Source organism: Bufo gargarizans, chromosome 6, assembly GCF_014858855.1.
Source record: "Bufo gargarizans isolate SCDJY-AF-19 chromosome 6, ASM1485885v1, whole genome shotgun sequence".
In the NCBI taxonomy this organism is placed as follows: Eukaryota; Metazoa; Chordata; class Amphibia; order Anura; family Bufonidae; genus Bufo; species Bufo gargarizans.
The window spans coordinates 89,470,651-89,487,036 of NC_058085.1; positions in this window are offsets into that span (position 1 = coordinate 89,470,651).

The following is a 16,386-nucleotide window of genomic DNA, read 5'->3' on the forward strand; positions in this document are numbered from 1 at the left end:
TTTTTTTAGAAGGACCTGTATACAGGTTCCCCTTGACTGTTAAAGGGAAAAGATACTGACAATCTGAATGCAGAGGTACACTGAAAAATCAATCACAGTGAAACAGGTAGCTATAGACGAAACTTGGGACAGCAGAGTGTGGGGATTGGGCACTATTGGGGTTTGTAGGACTGTAACTTTGTTGACCTCTCTAAGGATCATGGACCATTCGATATGTGACAGGCTGACCCTTAACAGCCTTCTTCACTGGAAAAAGGGGAGTGTTTGCCGGGGACACAGTCTTGACAAGAACACCTGCTCAGAGAAAAACATCCATTTGGATTTGATATCAGCATGGCCAACATCAAATATATGTTAAACAATATCAATCTTTCTGTGAATTTGGAATTCGTTTTATATACATCATTTACTATCTTCGGATCCGCCGATTTTGATGTGACTGAAAGCATTTGTGAGACGGCTCCGGATGCGGATCCGTCTCACAAATGCATTGCAAGAACGGATCCGTCTCTCCGCTTGTCATGCAGACAGACGGATCCGTCTTGTATATTTTTTTTCCACATTTAGGCAAGTCTTCAGTTTAGGCAAGGATGGATCCGGCATTTAGGCAAGTCTTCAGTTTTTTTCGCCGGAGATAAAACTGTAGCATGCTACGGTTTTATCTTTTGCCTGATCAGTCAAAATGACTGAACTGAAGACATCCTGATTCAACCTGAACGGATTACTCTCTATTCAGAATGCATGGGGATAAAACTGATCAGTTCTTTTCTGGTATAGAGCCCCTGTGACGGAACTCTATGCCGGAAAAGAAAAACGCTCGTGTGAAAGTAGCCTTATTTATAGCTTCCCAGAAAGGAATAATGTGTGGGCATCTGCACCAGATGTGTGTGTAGTTACCAGTTTCATTTTTAAATCTCCAGCAACAATCAGATATCTCCTGGTTGATCCTATGCATTAGGGCTGGAGTTTTGTACCAGCAAGTTATTTTATATTGCATTTCTTGATAGTGATAAGATTTAGAGACAGTGAGGTATTTTTTCGAAATGTGTTCTGTTTGCATATTTTTAAATTAGGAGTTAACTTCCTTGTTCCATATACACAAAATCTGCAAAAATACAAGGACATATGAAGCGCTTGGTTGGAATATTTGACTCCAGAGAAAGTTTCTCAATTACTGTCATGTTGATCTGTTTAATTGTACAAAACATTTTGTCCAAAGTGATAATACACATTGTATTAACTTACATATGAATATTTTGACTGGTACCTCCTTACCCTCTTCCCTCCCCCCCTTTTTTATTTTCACTCTTCCCTTTCCTTCCTTGTTGGTTGTATTATTCTGTTCTTGTCTTGCTTAGGGTACTTTCACACTTGCGTTTTTCTTTTCCGGCATAGAGTTCCGTCACAGGGGCTCTATACCGGAAAAAAAATGATCAGTTTTATCCCCATGCATTCTGAATGGAGAGTAATCCGTTCAGTTTGCATCAGGATGTCTTCAGTTCAGTCGTTTTGACTGATCAGGCAAAAGAGAAAACCGCAGCATGCTACGGTTTTCTCTCCGGCCCAAAAAACTGAATACATGCCTGAACGCCGGATCCGGCATTTTTTCCCATAGGAATGTATTAGCGCCGGATCCGGCATTCAGAATACCGGAATGCCGGATCCGTCGTTCCGGCATGCGCATGCGCAGATCGGCAAAAATGTGAAAAAATTTACAAGACGGATCCGTCTGTCCGCATGACAAGCGGAGAGACGGATCCGTCCTTGCAATGCATTTGTGAGACGGATCCGCATCCGGATCCGTCTCACAAATGCTTTCAGTCAGCGGCAGATCGGCGGATCCGGCGGCCAGTTCCGACGACGGAACTGCCCGCCGGATCACACTGCCGCAAGTGTGAAAGTAGCCTTAATGATATCGATATAACTTGATTTGATTGGAGTGAATTAACTCCAAATGTTTGTAAAGCATTATTTACTCTTATAAATAAGAAAAACTTACAAGAAAAACATCTATTTGGCTGGACACTGCTATTTTCTGAGTGTGACTCAATGGGTACAGTTTAACTCGCGGGGGCTGACACCCGGGCTTTAGAGACATCATCACAGGGGACACAAGTAATTTGCCTATGTCAGTCTTTGAGGTGGCCCAAAGGCTCTCGGGGACCTGGCTGAGCAGACTCTTTTCAGATTCTGTCCAATCAGGAAGTTTAATTGGGCAGAGAACTTCTTCTGGGACTCCAAAGTCTACGTGACTAGTCCCATCTGGGTGTAGATGGATACTGGCACTGAGCGCTTTAAGTACATCAGTTCCCAGAATAGGTTCAGGGAGATCATCCTTTACCAAAATTTGAGTGATAACAGTACTGTCTTTGATTTTTCATTTGACTGGTTTAGACTAGGGTTGGGCGATATACCGGTATCACGATATACCGCGGTATTAAAAAAACGGTGATATGGCGATATCGACGTTTCCTAAATACCGCGGTATTTTGTGACGTCATCAAAGCGGTCAGCGCACATTGTGCGCTGACCTCTTCTAAACGTGCGTCCGCCCGCCCCTGCACCTTGCATAGCGCTGGGTAACATTACTTCCTCTCGCTCCTGGCCTGCCTCCTTCTTGCTCCACCTCCCTTAGTCAAATCTCCACCCACCATCTGACGTCGTCATCCACCAGTGCCGGCTCTGTGTGTGGCGAACTGGCGATCCCCTGTGTGAGTACTGGTGTCTCTGGAGAGACTTTTTCTGCGGCTGTCTCACTAGTGTGTGCTCTGTCTGATGACGAAATTATAAACCTACTACTTCCTGCAGCGGCCGCCCCGACTCTCCCTCCTCCTCGCTCCCATAAGACCTTATTATAACGCTCCTTGTGGCCCCCTTATACAGTGTAACGCCTCCTTGTGGCCCCCCATACAGTGTAACGCCTCCTTGTGGCCCCCCATACAGTGTAACGCCTCCTTGTGGCCCCCCATACAGTGTAACGCCTCCTTGTGGCCCCCCATACAGTGTAACGCCTCCTTGTGGCCCCCCATACAGTGTAACGCCTCCTTGTGGCCCCCCATACAGTGTAACGCCTCCTTGTGGCCTCCCATACAGTGTAACGCCTCCTTGTGGCCCCCCATACAGTGTAACGCCTCCTTGTGGCCCCCCATACAGTGTAACGCCTCCTTGTGGCCCCCCATACAGTGTAACGCCTCCTTGTGGCCCCCCATACAGTGTAACGCCTCCTTGTGGCCCCCCATACAGTGTAACGCCTCCTTGTGGCCCCCCATACAGTGTAACGCCTCCTTGTGGCCCCCCATACAGTGTAACGCCTCCTTGTGGCCCCCCATACAGTGTAACGCCTCCTTGTGGCCCCCCATACAGTGTAACGCCTCCTTGTGGCCCCCCATACAGTGTAACGCCTCCCTGTGGCTGCCCCCATACAGTATAACGCCTCCCTGTGGCTGCCCCCATACAGTATAACGTCTCCCTGTGGCTGCCCCCATACAGTATAACGTCTCCTTGTGGCTGCCCCCATACAGTGTAACGCCTCCTTGTGGCCCCCCATACAGTATAACGTCTCCTTGTGGCTGCCCCCATACAGTGTAACGCCTCCTTGTGGCCCCCCATACAGTGTAACGCCTCCCTGTGGCTGCCCCCATACAGTGTAACGCCTCCCTGTGGCTGCCCCCATACAGTGTAACGCCTCCCTGTGGCTGCCCCCATACAGTGTAACGCCTCCCTGTGGCTGCCCCCATACAGTGTAACGCCTCCCTGTGGCTGCCCCCATACAGTGTAACGCCTCCTTGTGGCCCCCCATACAGTGTAACGTCTCCTTGTGGCTGCCCCCATACAGTGTAACGCCTCCTTGTGGCCCCCCATACAGTGTAACGTCTCCTTGTGGCTGCCCCCATACAGTGTAACGTCTCCTTGTGGCTGCCCCCATACAGTGTAACGTCTCCCTGTGGCTGCCCCCATACAGTGTAACGTCTCCCTGTGGCTGCCCCCATACAGTGTAACGTCTCCTTGTGTTTTTTTTTCTTTTAAACGGGCATTTATCGCGATATATATCGTTATCGCGATAACTTTTTTAATATCGTTATCGTCTGAATATTTTTGATATCGTCCAACCCTAGTTTAGACTCACGGACAAACACGGTTTCCCCAGTGAAACCTATAGCTAAGACGTGGTATGGACTGAGTTGATAGGGTTTTAAAAAAGTTCTGGTCAACAACTGTTTTGGCTGCCCCCGTGTTGACCAGGAATGGTGCTGCCTTTTTATTTTCTTGGGATATGTATTTGGGGGCCCACGGACTCTACTTTTACAGGCAGAACAGTCAGTGGGGTACCAGTATCCTCGTTTGAAGACAGTGGTGATCGTGGACTAAATTGGCCACTATTGTCTCTAGGTTTCCCGAGAGCCCTGCAATCTCTTCATGTGACCTGGTTTGCCGCAATTGTAACATTAAAAAATCACATTTGGGTTTGGGACCAGTGCCCTGCCCCATGTATTTAACCAGAGTACTGGTTTTCTTCAGGTTTTTCCCCCCATGTTTTCAGCTTGATCACAACCCATGTTGGTCCAGATAGTCCTTAGTCCTGCAGCATAAGTCTCTACAGTCTCCTGAGGACCCTGTACTACGTCTAAGACTTCGGGAACTTTCTTCTTCCCTTATATGTGCCAATTCTGTAAAAACCCTGACAAGTTCAGTCCCAGGCTGTAAAGTCGTGACCCAGTCTCTAGTCATAATATCCATGGGGACATTTCTTTGTTCGTTCATATAGTCAGTCACCATTTAATGTTGTGACTCGCCCCCATCTTCAGCAACATCAGATCTTTCAAGTCAGTCCACGTAGCCCCATGTCACCTGTATCTGTTGAAGTAGGCATAGGTCTCGTCAGAGGGTCGGGCAGTCTGTTCAAAAGTCCGAGTTGGTCTTTCGGACTCCAGGGGTGGTACTCACTGGCGTGAAAAAAATTCAGGTTCCCGATTCCGGCTGGTCGCTCCAATGACTTGTCCAGGTGTCCTGAGGTTGTATCAGGTCCTCCTCCCATCGCCTCCTGTTGTGGGTCTGGGTAGGAGTCTTGTCTTAGTCAGAACAGGGTAGTCCTACAGGTCTGTGGGGTAGGGGGGCACCACAGGCTCGGCACGCATTGGCCCAGTCTGGATTCTGATTGCCACAGACATTCCAAGTCCATCCCTCCGGTCCATTCCCTCTTGGAGGTCTAGGGGCAGTTGGATATGGGGGAAGGTCATTCGTCAGCGTCATTGTCTTTTGATTTCTGAGTATACAACAGTCTTCCTCGGACTAGTTCGCCTCGCCATCCCTCAGTTTCAACTTCCCCTGCCACTTTAATCCAGGTATTAACTACTTCACAGCCTTTACTACTTAACTACTTCACTTTATCCAACCAAAGTGTCCTTTGGAATCTTTTCACAAGTATCCACATTCACATTTCCATCCTTCATTCCTACCTTTAACACCCTGTCAATATTTTTCAAGCCTTCTTTTCCTTCCCTCTCTTTGACTGTAGTCTTAGCTGTTTTCTAACCCTCTGGTATACTGAAATTGTTCCCCACTTTGTATGTCAATCTTTTTCCACAGAAAGTTAAACAATTATTCAGACGTCTATTTTCCCTCAGTTTCCTCATAATTTCCCCCTTCTATATTTACCTAGTGTATTCTGTTACTGAGTTTCTTAACTCCTTAAGGACACAGCCTAATTTCACCTTAAGGACCAGGCCATTTTTTGCAAATCTGACCAGTGTCACTTTAACCCTGGGTTCACACCTGAGCGTTCCTCAAACGCGCGTTTTACGCGCGTTTTTGTCGCGCGTTTTTATGCGCGTTTTTTGTAATAGTAAACGCGCGTTTGACGCGCGTTTGTGTCATTGACTGCAGTGTCCTATGGCCACAAACGCGCGTCAAAACGCCCCAAAGAAGCTCAAGTACTTGTTTGAGCGTCGGGCGTTTTACAGCGCGTTCGTACGCGCTGTAAAACGCCCAGGTGTGAACCCTTCCCATAGGGAAGCATTGGTTTTCATGTCTTAAGCGTTTTACAGCGCGTTTGAACGCGCTGTAAAACGCTCAGGTGTGAACCCAGGGTAAGTGGTGATAACTTTAAAACGCTTTGACTTATCCAGGCCATTCTGAGATTGTTTTCTTGTCACATATTGTACTTCATGACACTGGTAAAATTAAGTAAAAAAAAACTTTTATTTTTTTTATAAAAAAATACCAAATTTAGCAAAATCTTTTAAAAAATTGCAAATTTCCAAGTTTCAATTTCTCTACTTCTATAATACATAGTAATACCTCCAAAAATAGTTATTACTTTACATTCTCCATATGTCTAATTCATGTTTGGATCATTTTGGGAATGATATTTTATTTTTTGGGGATGTTACAAGGCTTAGAAGTTTAGAAGCAAATCTTGAAATTTTACATAAATTTTGAAAAACCCAATTTTTAGGGACCAGTTCAAGTCTGAAGTCACTTTGCGAGGCTTACATAATAGAAACCACGCAAAAATGACCCCATTCTAGAAACTACACCCCTCAAGGTATTCAAAACTGATTTTACAAACTTTGTTAACCCTTTAGGTGTTCCACAAGAATTAATGGAAAATAGAGATACAATTTTAAAATTTCACTTTTTTGGCAGATTTTCCATTTTAATAATTTTTTTACAGTTACAAAGCAGGGTTAACAGCCAAACCAAACTCAATATTTATGGCCCTGATTCTGTAGTTTACAGAAACACCCCATATGTGGTCGTAAACTACTGTACAGGCACACGGCAGGGCGCAGAAGGAAAGGAATGCCATACGGTTTTTGGAAGGCTGGACTGGTTTATTTGACACCATGTCCCATTTGAAGCCCCCCTGATGCACCCTAGAGTAGAAACTCCATAAATGTACCCCATCTAAGAAACTACACCCCTCAAGGTATTCAAAACTGATTTTACAAACGCCGTTAACCCTTTAGGTGTTCCACAAGAGTTATTGGCAAATGAAGATGACATTTCAGAATTAAATTTTTTTGGCATATTTTCCATTTTAATCAATTTTTTCTAGTAACAAAGCAAGGGTTAACAGCCAAACAAAACTCAATATTTATTGCCCAGATTCTGTAGTTTACAAAAACACCCCATATGTGGTCATAAACTACTGTACGGCACACGACAGGGCGCAGAAGGAAAGGAATGCCATATGGATTTTTTGGAAGGCAGAATTTGCTGGACAGTTTATTTTTTTACACCGTGTCCCATTTGAAGCCCCCCTGATGCACCCCTAGAGTAGAAACCCCCAAAAAGTGACCCCATTTTAGAAACAACCGGGATAGGGTGGAAGTTTTTTTGGTACTAGTTTAGGGTACATATGATTTTTGGTTGCTCTATATTACACTTTTTGTTAGGCAAGATAACAAGAAATAGCTGTTTTGGCACCGTTTTTATTTTTTGTTATTTACAACATTCATCTGACAGGTTAGATCATGTGGTATTTTTATAGACCCGGTTGTCACGGACGCGACGATACCTAATATGTATGCTTTTTTTATTTATGTAAATTTTACACAATGATTTCATTTTTGAAGCAAAAAAACAAATCATGTTTTAGTGTTTCCATAGTCTGAGAGCCATAATTTTTTCAGTTTTTGGGCGATTACCTTGGGTAGGGTATGATTTTTGCGGGATGAGATGACGGTTTTATTGGCACTATTTTGGGGTGCGTGTGACTTTTTGATCGCTTGCTATTACACTTTTTGTGATGTAAGGTGACAAAAAATGGTTTATTTAGCACAGTTTTTATTTTTTACGGTGTTCATCTGAGGGGTTAGGTCATGTGATATTTTTATGCCATATTTTTTTTCTGGGGCGATTGTCTCAGGTAGGGGCTCATTTTTTTTGCGGGATGAGACGATGGTTATATTGGTACTATTTTGGTGGGCAAAAGGCTTTTTGATCGCTTGCTGTTGTACTTTTTGTGATGTAAGGGGAAAAAATTTTTGTTTCTTTAGCACAGTTTTTATTTCTTATAGTGTTCATCTGAGGGGTTAGGTCATGTGATATGTTTATAGAGCCGGTCGATACGAACGCGGCGATACCTAATATGTATACTCCCCCCCCCCCCCCCCTATTTTTTTTTACTTTATTTGGGGAAAATGACGTTTTTGTTTTTTTTTACTTGAAACTTTTGATTTTTTTGGGGGAAAACTTTTCAACTTTTTTTTTCACTTAATTTTTTGTCCCACTTTGGGGGGGGTCTAATCCTTTACAATGCATTCCAATACTTCTGTATTGGAATGCATTGGCTGTATGAGTAATACTGTGTATTTCTCATACAGATTCCGGGGCCTGTGAGATCCAGGGGGCTGGATCTCACAGGCTCTTCACCGGAAGGCAGCGCAGATGCCTCAGGAAGGCATCGCGCTGCCTTCCATGCCATCGGTACCCCGTACAGCCCCATGGGGACCCGATGGTACCGCCCGCCGCTGCAATAAATAAAAGCCGCAAACCGCAGGTCTGAATTGATCTGCGATTTGCGGCAATCGCCGACATGAAGGGCATTTAGCCGAGGTGCCTGCTCAATGATTTGAGCAGGCACCGGCTTCCGATCACCACCACCCTGTACGCCCTTGTGTCCTGAAGAGGCTAAAGGGAGTCTTACCTATACTGACCGTTATAGAACACTAACACCATTATCAGCATTATAGTCCCCATATGTAAATGCTAATTACTGTTTAGCTGGCCGTCGCTTATTTTCTTACAAAAACACTTGTATTCAATATACAAATTAGGTCTGAAGGTGCCCAGGGGCGGCGTTCTAGCGGCCAGTGCCCAGGTTCCTCGTCGCTATTCATCTGAAACCCCTCGCCTTTCACCACTGTGGCCCTCCCTAGGTTCTTTTGATAACATCCTCCCTTCAGTGTAAAAATGCAGCGCCTGCGCCGTGCATCCGAAACACCGCACAGCATTACCCATTATGGGCATCGGCATCCGAGTGTTTATTGCGCATGTGCCGGCCCCAACATCCCGATCTAGCTGACTTGGGATTTAAAGGACCAGTAACCCTAAATTACAGAGAATGAGTGGTGTGGTCTCTGGTCAAGTGGACTTGGTTGCAGAAATGTCTGATCTGATGACCGAATATGTCAGATGGTGGATGCATATAAAACGGCAAGAAAGCCTGGCCAAAGAGGTGGGTTATGGCCCAAGTGAAATGGTGTGCTTTGATGTGGAGCGGGAGACTTTGAAGGCGCAATTGCAGTGGGCCGTGAGACAAAGTCTTCAACACTGAGAGGACACTTTGCAAAAGTCCAAGGTGTCGGTGGTGTGCCTGGAGGATGTGCACATGATACGGTTGCTAGGATAAACAACTACCTGGTGAAAGGTGGTCCGGTGTCGCGGAAAACAAGGGCCACAGAGGAAATAATGAAGCAGCTGGTGCAGGAAACGAATTCCTTGTTGAGGAAGCAGAGTGCTGCAAGTGGAGAGGCTTCTCTTAACTTGGCTGAGAGCGGATTCCGGTTGAAAAGCAGATGTATGTTGTTGCCAAGGGCAACAGTCGGGAAGACAAAAAAAATAAAAAGGAGCAGTGCAGTTTTACGGAGTTCCTATATTACCTGCAACTGTGCACAGATTCCTAAAGGGTGCGGCTGGAGTGACTGTCCAGGAAAAGTCAGGACTCCGGGCCATGCTGTTTCCGGGGCAATGGTTGCAGTACGGAGTCTGCGGGTGTTCGGGATACCAGGAACCAAGAGAAGGCTGGTGATCTTGGTAGAGATGTCCTGGGAATATCGTAGTCTCCAGAGACTACCGAATCCACAACGTCAGGCGGTAAGACTGTTCCTGTTGATAATTTTGTGGCAGTTCCAGTGACAGTGAGCCGGCCGCAGTGGAAACCGGCTGGGCCGACAAGTGATAAATCTCTGAGGCGAGAAACTGTCTCGGAAGTGTGTGACATTGGGAAAAATGCAGTGTCTGAACAGGCGGCTATTCCTGTTACGGTTTCTCCCTCGCAGGATCCTGCAGGGGAGATAGTTTCTGGGTCGACCAAAGAGACTGTGATTAAGGCTAGATTTGGGGTGGTGAAAGTCAGAGATCCCATGCTAGCCCGGGTAAGATGTAGAGTGATAGCCGTCCCAGAGACTGATAAAATGTTAAATGTTCGGGACAATTATGCGGATAATACGGACTATCAGGTGGTTCTCACTGAGGGGGAGACTCCAGTGAGAACGGGGTCTTGTGAACTTGATGTTACAAATATGCTCATACATGAGGGAAAGTAGGGCCATAATTTCCCCTTATTCCTGGAGGTTTTGAGTAATGGAGACACTTCTGCAGACAGTGACAAAACTCCTGCAGAACCTGTCCCTTTAAATGATAATGTGAAGGAGCTGCACATTGAAAACAAGGGTGCAGATAAGATGCAAAGTGAAAGTGTCAAGTTACTTGAACGGCATAATGACCATGTGGATTTTTGCAAAAAATGTGAGCATGAGATGCCTTTTCCATTTCAGGTCATGGACAGGGGAGAAGCACCCCCTGGTGGAAAACATATAAATGATGCAGAAGTGCATATAAATGAACAATCAGAGTGGAGCAATTCTACTCTGGTAAACATGCAAGAAAGGGTGGCAGTCCTAGAGGGTGTACCACACGTACCAGAGGTGGAAATGCGGTCTCCACAGTGTTCTAGGGTCAATAAACTAATGTCCCAGGTGGGGAATAGCTCATCGGTGCCCCTAAAGGTCAAGGTTAATAATGACCCGAGCAGTATAGGTGACGTGTGTGCTGTGACAGTTAGCAACTCCGAGAGGGAAGCTACCATGTTAAGGTCTTGCAAAATTGAGGTGGTTACCGGTAGCGACAAGACAAGGGTTGTACCTGACATGACGGAAGTTAAGTAGGGAGACTTCAGCCTAGTGTCTGAGACCCATACCCGGGCCGTGGTAGATGAGCTGACATGTCAGTACAGCTGCAATCAGGAAGAGGATTCCTCCCTCTGTACACATTCCCTAGATATGAGAAAGAAAAGACTAGCTGTCTTCACAGAGTCACCGAAGAAGGCTGCAGAGGGGTCAAGGGAGGAGAAATGAGTGAGCTGAAGGGTCTATGGCCTGATATCCAGGTGAAGAGCAAAGGCTCCAAAGAAATAAAGAAAACTGCGGTAGACACCAATAAAGTGCTTAAAGGGAATGTGGGTTGAACCCCCACAGGAACTCAAAGAGAATAGTGATACTCCTATATCTGCAGCAGAACCCAGCAAGGAACAGCTGGACCAGGAGGCCCAAGAGCGGGGCACTTCCAACAAACTTGCGCAAAAAACTAAGAACAAACAGAAGAAGTTTGACTGGCCCTGGGCTGAAGAGAAATAAATGTTGGCCCGATATGCCGAAAAACATGACCAAGCGGAAGCGGATGCTCGGGAAAAAATAAAAACAAGGCCCTCTCCTTGGCTAGAGTCCTTGAAGAAGCACAAGAGGAGCGAGATGAGTTTGAGAGGGTGAACAAGCAACTCAGAGCAGAGATGGAGGATCTCATGAGCTCAGATGATGACATCAGGAAGAACATCTATGAGTTGAAGAAGTCTAAGCCAGAGCGTATTAAGAAGGGGTCTGGAGATAGAGGCGCTACGGTGCCGACCGAGGCAGAAAAGACTGAAGATCTTTCTGCTGAACCAGTTGATGGGGCTGTTGTGGATGCAGAGGCCAATAGACTCATGGCAGTGGGTAGCCAGGACCTGGTCCCGAAAGACGTCCCCTCTGCCTGCAAGGCCATCCAAGTAGCCAGCAGCCTGCTGGGGAAGGAATACAATGAGATGGACGACCAGTATGCAGATCCTCTCTACTACTGTGGGCTGGCTCTCCTGAATTCTTCCCAGAAAGAGAACAGTGTCCTAAGTGAGCCTCTGAAGAAAATGCCAGTAGTCAATGAGTCTGGTGAAGACCCAAGTGTCCCCGGTACCTCCTACCTCGATGAGAAAGAGAAAAATAACTTAAGAGGGAAAGTATATGATGCCGGGTCCAAGAAAACCAAGGCTGAAGAAGTTAAGGCCGAGGTGTTGGAGGATGTGAAGTCCTCAGGTGCTGCAGGAGCGGCTACCGAAGTGAAAAAAAAATAAAAATAAATACACACTAAAGATGCAGAAGTTTCTGAAACTACCGCCAAAGCAGGGGAAACCACTACTGTAAAGAAGGAAGAAGTGAATTGGAGGCACGTAAAAGAAGCGAGCGGGGATAAGCCTGCTCTGCTGATGGAGCTCTGCAAATCAAAGAAGAAAAGGTTGGGACACGACCATGACTGGGAACAGTTGCAGCAGTCCAAGAAAGGACATGAGGAGCATGTGCAGAAGCCAGAAAATCTAAAAAGAGAGCCTGACGGTCATATAAAAACCATCTTCTGAAAGAAGTTCCAGAGACCGAATGCCAAATGTGGAGAGGAACAGAAAAAAAGAAAAGAGACTACAGGTGCGAAAGTGCATCCTCCTCGCTCGTGAAAGAGTACCTGCTCAAGAAAATCCCATAGGTGTTATCTGCTCCGGAATAAATTCATGTTTGTGACAAACCAAGCTCTGTTGTCCTGGGTCTGGCAGAATAAGGGGAAAACTGTAGGCCAGGTCGATGCCTGCTCACGGGCATCTGGATTTGATGCTAGTGTTCACCCCCTACGGGCATGAACAAAGGGGGGGGGGGGTATGTGAGGCAGTGACAGGCCTCATAGCTGCTAGGGGAGATTTATGGCAGGAGTTTCCATGTCTTCCCTATTAGTCATCATGTCTGAGGCAGCACCAGGTGACAATCAGTCTGGTATAAGAGCCCAGCCCAGACTGTCAGTCAGAGAGAGAGTCTTTGTGAAACAGAGTCCTGCTGTAGGCTCTGTACGAGTGGTCTCAGCCGGGCTGGCAGAGGGGCAACGGGGCTAGGTCCTAGCCGGGGCATTGGGGGAAGGCCAGAGTCGGGAGGACTACTGGGCCACAATCCTCCAAAAAGGTGTTGAAGGATCACCTAGACTGATTGGCTGTCAAAGCCGCATGTGATGACAGTGTGTGAACGGTACTTTAGGGTGAGTCAGGGATATGACTACGTTTAGGTAGAGCCCATACAGGCAAGGTGTTTATTTATTATTGTTTTGTTGTTCTATTTTTGCTGGGGTGCCACAATAAATGCATTGTTTGGACCTTGAACCTTATGTCCTGAAGATAACTGAGAATGACCGCCGAAACAAGAGCTTATCCCTCACAACATACTGACACTCTTTTACACACACACTTCTACATATGCCGTCACTCTTTTACTTCTAGACATTGTGAGGGGTAGCTTTCTTTCAGGGGGATCATCCTCAAAGCAAGACAAACAAAACAATAAACACTCGCCTGTCCAGGCTCTAACTAAGCACAGTATTCCTGACGCACCTAAGTCACCGTTCACACACACGTGAACCCATGCGGCTTTCCCATCCAATGTCCCACAGCCTCCTGGCTGCACAGAGCACAGTACACACAGTGTCTCCAGTCCAGTGTCTCTTGTGGGGGATTGGGGCTCAGTAGTCCGCCTGACTATGTGAGAGACCTGTCACTGTCTCACATCCCCCCCCCCCCCCCCCCCCCGTTGTTCAAGCCTGAGAGGGTGAACACATGCATAACCACGGGAGGCAGTTTTCCCCTTGTTTTTCCACAATCATGCCAGAAGACACAGTTCACACCAACACCAACTCAGGTTCTCTCTCAGAATTGACACCGGTTACATCCACAAACACTTTAATCAGCAGCCTCCACGGATTTCCCTCCATGACTTATCACTAGTTCTGTACACCCTTCCAGCATACAGTCACCACCAGGTATTCTCTGTTCCCACACCAAGCTCACAGACTTGCCACACACGTTCATCTCCTGGTTGCCACTAGCAACCACGTTCGTTTTACCAGACTGACATGGCAGCCTCACTCTCCGAGTTGCTATCGGTCACAGCACATACGTCTCATATAGGTAAAATATAAGAAAAAGAACTGGATCGCACATCCTCAATACTATGCTTTTATCTAACTGCTTCTCAGCATAATTGTTGTGGAAATTTTATTATGAGGACATTTTATCTTAGGATGTGTGTGTATTTTATAGATTGTCATCTGTCTCCCTGTGTCGGATTTAGCCAAAGAACACTCGAGCAGAGGGTACTTCGGTTGAATCGGGACCAGTGGTAAAACCGTCAGTATGAAAACCTTCTCATGGGCTTGGAGACGTGTTCTCAGTATGTAGGGGAGGCGTTTGATGGTTTGTGAGCACTAAGTGCAATGCACTGGGCTTCTTCCTTTCAAATGTCTATACACATTAGAGAAGTGAAGTCTGCATAACGAGAGATACATATTATACCTCTGCTGCGGCTTCGCTATACCTTTCTGGATACATATCTGCTTTTAAGACATGCATATCTGCCTTGTCGGTATACTCGCACCGTATACTGACAATAGCCGTAGCAATGTCTCGCAGATAATCTCAAATCTATAAAAACCAGTAGAATGATCTTCACTAGATACTGGTCACTTTAAGCAGTATTGAATGGGATCCATGCTGACAGTGATAGGGGATGGGCGGCCACCTGGCTGATCAGACAATGGACATGACTCATCCTTCCTTATACAGGGATGGGGTGTGTGCATTGCACTGTCCAGCCACGTTGATGCCCTCCCCTGTCCTTTGACAAGTACCTATTGTTACTGTGACTAAATAAAAGGTGAGAAGACTGTGGAGGAGGGGGAGTTGCTCAGAAGAACTCAAGATGGTCACACCTTTGTCTGACTGCGGTTGAGGGATTTTTACCTTTCCTTACACAAAGCCTCATGCGAGCGGATTTCTAATATTAATATTTCTACAACAATAATTAACATCACTTCTCTAGTTATCATATACCTACCCCTATGCTGCATGCTATACGAGGCATTAGTATCCAATTTGATCAAAAAGCATAGGCCCACTCACCGCGACAAGGTTGCCTCTTCGAATGGGACCCTAGTCTAAATTTGGCGCAGCACTGCACGGCTACCCCAGTACGCAGCGGGACCCAGCAGTCTAACAGTGCCCCTGGTGTCCGACAAAGCCACCCTGGCACTGGGCCCCATATTTATAAATATAATGTGTTAAATGGCTTCTGTGCTCTCTGCTGGTTCCTTTTCGTCGGTTGGTCCCAGCAGAGAGCACACATCACTGTAAGTACACAAGACACAACACATTTAGCCCCAGATCACCCCCCCATCACCCCAATTAACCCCTTGATCACCCCTGTCAATCACTAGTGAAAGGGAAAAAAGTGATCAGTGTAAACTGTCACTTTTTTTCCCACCAGTATTGACTGTTAGATTTTAAGTTAGGGCCCCTTTGGTAGGTAGTTAGCGTCAGTTAGCGCCCAGCCCACCGCACTTACTGATTCGCTGATTAGCGTATCGCTAATCAGCATTGGTACTTTTATAGTATCTGTAAGTGATCAGAACTGATCACAGTCAGATCTATGATAGTATTAGTGTCACCTTAGCTCGCCCTCCACCCAAAACGCAGTGTTTGCCCGATCAGGCCTGATCGGTCGCCCACACGTGCGTTCACCCACGCCCGCCCCGCTGCAGTGACACATTTTTATTTATTTTTTATCACTGCACAATCACTTCACAAGCGCTGCGGCGATAAAAAAAAATCAGTTTTGATATTTTTTATCAATTGCAGGAGCTTCCTGTACTTCGCTAGCCTCCCATTTGTAAGACAGGCTTGCTTTTTTCTTGGGTAGTCTCAGGGAATACCCCCTAAATTTAGTTGACCAAATGGTAAGTAACGGGTATTCTTCTGAAGAGGCCTACAGGCTTCTGACCCAGTCGGATGAGGAATGGGAACCCTCATCTGACGAATCCAGTGGGTCAGAATGCGAACCTGTAGAAAGCAGTGGCAGTCTGACCCAAAGTTCGGACGATGAGGTTGAGGTCCCTAATACCACCAGGCGTACCCGGCCCCGTGTTGCTAGACCACAGGTTGTGCAGGATCCGCTTTAAGGGCAGCAGAGTGGGGCTGGCGCTGTCAGATTACGTGGTGAGGCATACACAAGCAGCGCAGCCCATCCTGGACCTAGTACCAGCACTGCCGTAGAACATGGTAAAGTGGCGAGCACCAGAAGGGCAGTTGAAGCTGGTACGGTGGCACGTGCATTAGTTCCCCCGTCGCAGCCACCGCACAGACAGGTCCGTAGAGCCTGCTCAGGGGTAACGCTCAGTCCTGGGCCTTTTCGCTGCCGGAGGGGGCACGGCCCCTCCGTTCAGTGGATGAATTCTTTTTAGCCCTGGGTCAGATATATGATGATCCGGATCGTATTGCTCTGGCGGAGTCTAGACTACGTCTCCTATGCCAGGGTAAACAATCCGCAGAAA